The sequence below is a fragment of the Nematolebias whitei genome, chromosome 1, assembly GCF_014905685.2.
Source record: "Nematolebias whitei isolate Nwh7 chromosome 1, NemWhi1, whole genome shotgun sequence".
NCBI lineage: Eukaryota > Metazoa > Chordata > Actinopteri > Cyprinodontiformes > Rivulidae > Nematolebias > Nematolebias whitei.
This window is the reverse complement of record NC_056498.1, coordinates 27,654,518-27,662,122: the sequence shown is the minus strand read 5'-3', so window position 1 is coordinate 27,662,122 and position 7,605 is coordinate 27,654,518. Positions and strand designations below refer to the sequence as shown.

The window sequence follows — 7,605 nt, the reverse complement described above, 5'->3', positions numbered from 1 at the left end:
ATATATATATATATATATATATATATATATATATATATATATGTATGTGTATGTGTGTGTTTAATTTCTCTTTTAGCTACTTTTGCCTGAACCTAACACTGTTAGTGAAACAAGGCGTTTTCAGATAGATGCAAGTTATTTTTGGTAATTTTTGCTACTTTCAGCCTAATTGACTTTTTTCTTTTCAGCTAGTTTAGCTAATTCAAGCCATTTTCAGATAAATTCCAAGTTTTTCATAGTAATTTCAGCTACTTTCAGCATACTTTTGTGTTGATTTTAATTTGTTATGCTCCTTTCAGCTTATTTCTAATAGTTTCAGCTATTTCAGCAGTTTTTGTGCTAATATTAGCATTTGCAGCTAATTGCACATTTTTTGCACTCATTTCAACTTTTGCGTTCTTTCTGCTTTCTCCTGCTGATTTACACTTGTTCTACATTTTCAGTTACGTTTCAGCATGTTTTTAGCAAATTTCATCTGCTTTTCAGCAAAATCTTCAGCAATAAGCGTTCACACTGGATTTTCACAGGAAATGCAATTTCTCTAGTTTTATAGAATTGTTTGCTTCAAGCAACAGGAGATGCTGATAATAGCACAGTGATAAAAAAATAAACAGTTTCCCAAATCTTCATAAAATATCAAAGACAAAATACAAAAGAACACATCCATGATTTTTTTTAAAAAGTGGAAAATGTAAATATAGTTTGAACCGTAATGCATCGAGGCAAGTCGAGCGCTGCGCTCTTTCAACTTGAAGCAGAGGTTTATTTCCACTCAGCTGCAGATTCCAACACACAAACAAGAAAAGCGCACAAAGTCCTGGCACCAACTAGAATTAGTGAAATGTAGCAGACACAGGACTTTCACACACACACACACACAGTGTGCAGCTCCTCCAGCAGAAATATCTGCAAACACTGGTTGTTGTGTGCTAATAAATGCTGACTTGTGCAAACAGTATTCGCAGCTGTTCCCACCACTCCAACGCCGCAACTACAAACATGATTCTTATTTAAACTCCACAAACTGGTCAGAGCTACAGAGATTCTGATGCCCTACGCTCAAAATGTTATGCCAATTGATTTTAGTGCAAACAAACAACCTCAAATATAAACATGAAGAACTTAAAGGCCTTCACGGTGCCTGCAGGCTCCGACTGGATGAACCCAAAATGAAAGGGTCGGAGTTACAGTTACCTTGGTCAAACCTCATCAGCGACACTACATTTCATTTCATGTCACATTTGGACCAAGTCATCTCACCAGATGCATCAACTCTCAGAGTATTGAAGACTCTCAGCTACTACCACACCAAATTTTAGCTTAACATCTGTCAAATTAACTAAGAAATAGACACTTTTGTTTTGAGTAATGTCAACTAGCTGTGCTGACCATCTTGATTCTGAAAGGTGATTAGTTGTAGATAGTAGCTGAGGGTATCTGCTGAAGGTATCTGCTGAAGGTATCTGCAGGTTTCAGCAAGTCAAATTTAAGACTTGGCCATTTTAATGCCACCTTGAATGAAATTTAAAACGTAATAAACTATAAAGGCAACGGATTGGGGATCATGCTGTATTACAACCAGGCTTATTATGTGTGGAACTTGAAACACATCCAAGTTGAGTTCTTGTCTCTGTATTGAAGATGGTGACATTCAGCGCTCTGTGCTTTAATAGCTGAATGTTCAAGTGCATTTATTTGGTTGGAAACAAACAAAGAAACAAAACCCCCGACATCTACTGAATACAGTCATGGCATCAATTGTGTTTTAATCTCCAGTTTTGTCTTTATATACAAAGATAATCAATGCCGTGAGATTCAAAAAAATTTTTGGGGGGTGGGGGGGTTGCACATGGCCTAGACTAGGTTGGCAACATTCATCCATCCATCCATCCATTTTCTTTACCCGCTTGTTCCATTTTGGGTCACGGGGGTCGCCGGTGCCCATGTCCAGCAATCACTGTGCTAGGGGCGGGGTACACCCTGGACGGGTCGCAAGTCCATCACAGGGCCACATAGAGACAAACGAGACAAACAACCATTCACTTTCTCACTCACACCTATGGACAATTTAGAGTTACCAATCAGCCTAACATGCATGTTTTTGGTCTGTGGGAGGAAACCGGAGTACCCGGAGAAAACCCACGCATGCACGGAGAGAACATGCAAACTCCACCCAGAAAGGCCCCTGGACTGGGGTTTGAACCAAGGACCTGCTCGCTGAGAGGCAGCAGCTCTACCAGTTGTGCCACCGTGCTGCCCTTGGCAACATTCATTCAACCTTTATTTATGCAAGTTAATCCCAGTGAGCCTTGGGGACTCATTTACAAGAGAGACCTGACGTAAGCCAGTTACAAAAACTGACGTCCAGCCGACTGTTGATACATTCAATTCAGAAATACTTTATTAATCCCAGAGGGAAATTAAATGTTGTGGTAACTCATCATCCTGGTTTCATTAATGAGTTGTTCTAGATGCTGATGACTGTGGGCAGGAAGGATCTCTTGTAGTGGTCTGTCCTGCAGTGGATCTGAAGAAGCCTCTGACTGAAGACACTCTGTTGTTGTATGACAGTCTGATGAAGAGGATGCTGAGGGTTGTCTATAATGTTCTTCATTTTATGAAGAATCCTTCTTTGTACAATCATTTCCAAAGGTTCTAGAAGAGTCCCCAGAACTGAGCCAGCCTTCTTTATGAGTCAGAGTCAGAGTTTCTTTATTGTCATTCGCACCTCATGTGGTACATGTGGTGGAGCGAAATTATGTACACGGGGTCCCAGTTACATCCGACAATAAAATGTCTAAGAAAAACAGTAATAACATCTAAGATATGAACTAAGAAAAACATCAACTAAATATACACTAAGCACTCATAACATAAAACATTGAACATCAGCACAAACATGAACATGAGTCTGTGAGCAGATGTGCACGCATGAACACATCAACATTGAAACAGATCAGCAGCAACATGAAACAGATCAGCAGCAACATGAAACAGATCAGCAGCAACATGATGTGATTTTTTTCACAGTGATTATTCTAGTTAGAGATTCATAAGTCTAACAGCCTCAGGGTAGAAGCTGTTCCTCAGTCTAGTGGTTCTACACTTAATGTTCCTTAACCTCCTTCCTGAGGGGAGTGGGGCAAAAAGTGTGTGTGCTGGGTGGGTGGGGTCCTTCATGATGCAGGTGGCCCTCTTCCTGCATCTGGAGGTGTAGATGTCTGTGATGGTGGGGAGACTGATTCCAACAGGTTTCTGTGCAGCCTTCACCACTCTCTGCAAAGCTTTTCTTTCTGCAGCTGTGCAGCCTCCATGCCACACATTGATGCTGGAGCACAGGATGCTCTCCACTGCACACCTGTAGAAGGAGGTGAGGACTGAGCTTCCCAATCCAGCTCGCCTCAGCCGTCTGAGGAAGTAGAGTCTCTGATGAGCTTTCTTGATCAGGCTGGTGGTGTTGTTGCTCCAGCTGAGGTTGTCATTCATGTGTACACCCAAGTACTTGTAGCTGGAGACCACTTCCACCGCAGATCCTCTTATGTTCAGGGGGGTGTAGGTGTTTTTGTTCCTTCTGAAGTCCACAATCATCTCCTTTGTCTTCTTCACATTGATGTGAAGGTTATTCTCTTTGCACCAGCTCTCCAGGTGTTCCACCTCTTGCCTGTAGCTGGACTCATCATTGTTTGTGATGCATCCCACCACCGCTGTATCATCTGCAAACATCACAATGTGACAGCCTGGATGGGTAGCTGCACAATCATATGTGAGCAGAGTAAACAGAAGGGGGCTCAACACACATCCCTGAGGAGAGCCGGTGCTGAGGGTTATGGTGGAGGAGGAGAGGTTGTGGATCCTCACTAACTGTGGTCTGTTTGTTAAAAAGTCTAGTACCCAGTTGCAGATGGAGGGGCTTAGTCCTAGTGTGGATAGTTTGTCCATCAGGGTTTGGGGGATCATGGTGTTGAAGGCGGATGTGAAGTCCACAAAGAGCATACGGACGTAAGAGTTTTTCTGCTCCAGGTGGTTGAGCGCAGTGTGGACCACAGAGGAGATGGCATCCTCTGTTGATCGGTTCTCACGGTATGCGTACTGATGAGGGTCCTCGTTGATGTTGATGGTTGTTTTGATGTGAGTCATCACCAGTTTTTCGAAGCATTTAGCGACTATCGGGGTGAGGGCCACTGGCCGATAGTCATTCAGACCAGTCACTGTAGAGCTTTTTGGGACTGGGATGATGGTGGCAGTCTTCAGGCAGGTGGGAACTGTCTCCAGGGTAAGTGAGGTGTTAAAGATGTCTGCCAGCACCTCACAGAGCTGATCAGCACATTCCTTCAACACTTTTCCGGGGTTGTTGTCTGGGTTTTTAAGTCACTTCCTCCGGTGCTGCTACTCCAGCAGATGATGGCAGAAGAGATAGCGCTCTCTACAACAGACTTATAGAAGATATGCAGCATCTTGCTGCAAACGTTGAAGGACTTCAGCTTCCTCAAGAAGTACAGTCTGCTCTAGATGGCTTCACTGTTGCATTTCCAGTCCAGTCTTTTGTCCAGGTGAACCCCAAGGTATTTATACTTCTCCACCTCCACTTCTTCTCCCATGATGTAAATAGTGTTCGAGCCTGTTCCCGTTTCTTCTGAAATCTACACTCATCTCCTTTGTTTTGTTCACATTCAAGATGAGATGATCGTTTCCACATCATGCCACAGAGCGGTCCACCAGTTCCCTGTACTCAGCTTCTTGTGCATCTCTGATAGAGATTTAGTCACAGAACAGCTAGCTAGCTATATACATCAGCAGCTAGTAGATAGTAGCCTCAATCACCTCGAGTCACAATCCGTTTGAAGCACCGACTGTATGAAAGAAATCTCATGTTCAGAATGAAAGGAAGAAGTCTGCGCACGACTCTGACAAAACTTTGCCTGTCACACAAGTCCCACGGCAAAAAATAAATAAATAAAAATCTAATTACATACGAGATTAAATAGTACTGCCATGACAAATTTTAAGATCTTTTAGTAACGTATTTAAGACCAACTTGATTTTTTTCTCTTAATTCAAGACATTTTAAGGCTCTAATTTTAGATACATGAAGTCAAGACTTTTAAAGATGAGACATCCTGGGGCCACTTTTAGGTATTTAGGTAGCACTTATGTCCATCAACAGCGAGTTGAGAGAAGTTGCAGCTCTCGGGAATGAACAGAAACAAATGTTAGTTTGGTTGCCTCCTAAAACTAATCTTTTCCATTCTTGTCATTAAAGTCAGGACCTGGGCGCTCCTCCCAGCAGCAGGTGAGATAAAAACGCAGCACAAACACAATTATCCATAAACCGACTAATAGAAAAGTAAAAATGTATTGCAGATCAATACATCATTACACCCCTGAGTACCCAGATTCATTTTTCCTCAGTGCACCGCTCCATTTTCACTCATGCAGACTGATAAGCAGAGAATCAATAGACTAAGTTAAGTTTGTGAGGTAGGAACGATTTGAGGAGTTAACCAGAATCAAAGCAGGTAAACCATCTAATGACAACAACTTGATGTGACATAACCTTCAGGTTGTCAAAGTTTAATGTCTTTTTATGTCCCCAGATCAGAAAGAATTACTCTGTTGTGTCAATAGGCGCAAGCTTTGTTTACATCCAGAAAGCCGTGTTCCATCACCTCTGCCTCTCCCGTAGCCTCACCTTCACACTATATTTGATGCTAATGTGTGTGAGGCATGCTGCTCCTGCTCACTACGATTTATTTGCACTTCAGAGAGCAGCGAGGGAACAGCGAGGGAACTTTAGATGTGCGACACAAAGAGACGTTACCCTGTCCTAGTTTCAGGGGCATGAACTGAGAGAGAACGATGTGTCCCGCTTGACTCATGGAAATGAAGCAATACGACCTGCCACATCTGCACATTATCTGAATGTTAGACAAACTACAGAAAAACTGCATTTCCTGTGAATGCAGTGTGAGTGATTATTGCAGAAGAACTTGTTGAAAAACAGATGAAATTAGCTAAAAAAAAACATGATGAAATGTAGCTGAAATGGAAGAACATAGCTTAAGTTAGAAGAAGAGAGCAAAAAGTACAGATATTTGCTGAATAAAGGTTTAAATATGCAGAAATGAACACAAAAATGAAGAAATTAGCTTAAATAAGCTAAAACTGGCAAAAAAAACAAAAACTGAAAATTTGCTGAAAAGGCAGAAAGAAGCTTAAACTACCAGAAGCAAATGGAAAGAGCTGAAAGGAGCTCCAAAAATGTGAAATTAGATGAACTTGCTAAATTTAGAATAAAAACAGCTAAATAGGAGCTGAAAGCGCAGAAAAAGCTGAAAGGACGACAAGTTGAAATTAGCATATAGAAGTTAATTAGGCTGAAAGTAACAGAAATTACCATGAAAAACCTGAAAACTGCAATTAGCTACAAAAATGCTTAAAAAAAAAAAAAAAAAAAAGGTAGAAAAAAAGGTAGAACAAGCTTAAATTAGCATAAGAAAAATAACAAGTTTGCCAAGTTAGGCTGAAAGAAGCAGAAATGAGCACAAAACAGAGGAAATTATCTGGAAAATTAAAAAAATAATAATAATCTGTATGCTTCCTTTATGATTGTCTACTGTTGTTGTTGTCCACTGTCATCACTCTGTTGAAATCAGGTCTCTCTTGTAAATGAGTCTGAGGCTTAATGGGATTAACCTGTCTAAATAAAGGTTGAATGAAAAAAGCTGAAATTAGGAAAAAACAAAAACCAGCTGAAAAGTAGCTCAAAAAGTAGAAAGCTTAAATTACAGAAGTGGAGAGAAACCATTTTTGCTGAATTAGGTAAAAAAAAAAAATGGAAAGAAGTGCAAACAAATGTGGAATTAGAAGAAAAAGCTTAAATTAGCATAAATTAGCTAAATAGTAGCTGAAATGGTAGAAAAAGATGGAACTTGCAGAAATAAACTGAAAGGAGCAGAAAAAAGTTAGAAGCACAAAATGTTGTAGTTACCAAAAAAGGAATTGAAATAAAGTTTAAAAACTGCTGAAGAAAACAACTGAAATTAGCTGAAAGTAGCTGAAAATTTTAAATTTGCACAAGGAAGCTGAACTAGAACAAAATGTGAAAGGAGCAGTAAAAGGTTGTAAACAGATTTGAAGGAGGTAAAATGAGATAAATTCATTTTCTATTAGGAAAAAGTGTTCGAAAAGGCTAAATACCTCAAAAATCTAAAGTTGCACCAATACAAAAAGTCATAGCAGGATTGTCCTGAAAGAGCTGAACGTTTTGATATAGGATTTGTTGAAATAGCACAAAAAGTGTGTGTGTGTGGGGGGGGAAGAGGAAGAGAACTATGCCAATAAAACGAACGGAAGAATTTATAAGTAGAAACAGAATCACTGTAATGTGAACACTTAGGCATTCACACAAATAAATACATAAAAACAAGCAGACATTCTACTTGGGGAGTGGTGGCGCAGAGACTAGAGAGGATGGGCCTGTGATCGGAAAGTCACAGGGTCAACTCCCGGTACAGTCAACATCAAAATATGGGTGGAGAAGGTGAAACACCCTCACCTGCCTCCACCCTCATTTGCCCCCTCCGGGCCCCTAAGCAAGGCCCTTAA

The 7,605-nt window shown here is 40.7% G+C and overlaps 1 protein-coding gene across 3 annotated transcripts in view; it reads right to left on the bottom strand.

Annotated features, from left to right (window-relative positions):
• The window catches only part of elavl2 (ELAV like neuron-specific RNA binding protein 2), a 70,753-nt gene that overhangs the window by 11,098 nt on the left and 52,050 nt on the right, over positions 1-7,605 (bottom strand). The gene's annotated exons all lie outside the window — the stretch shown is intronic.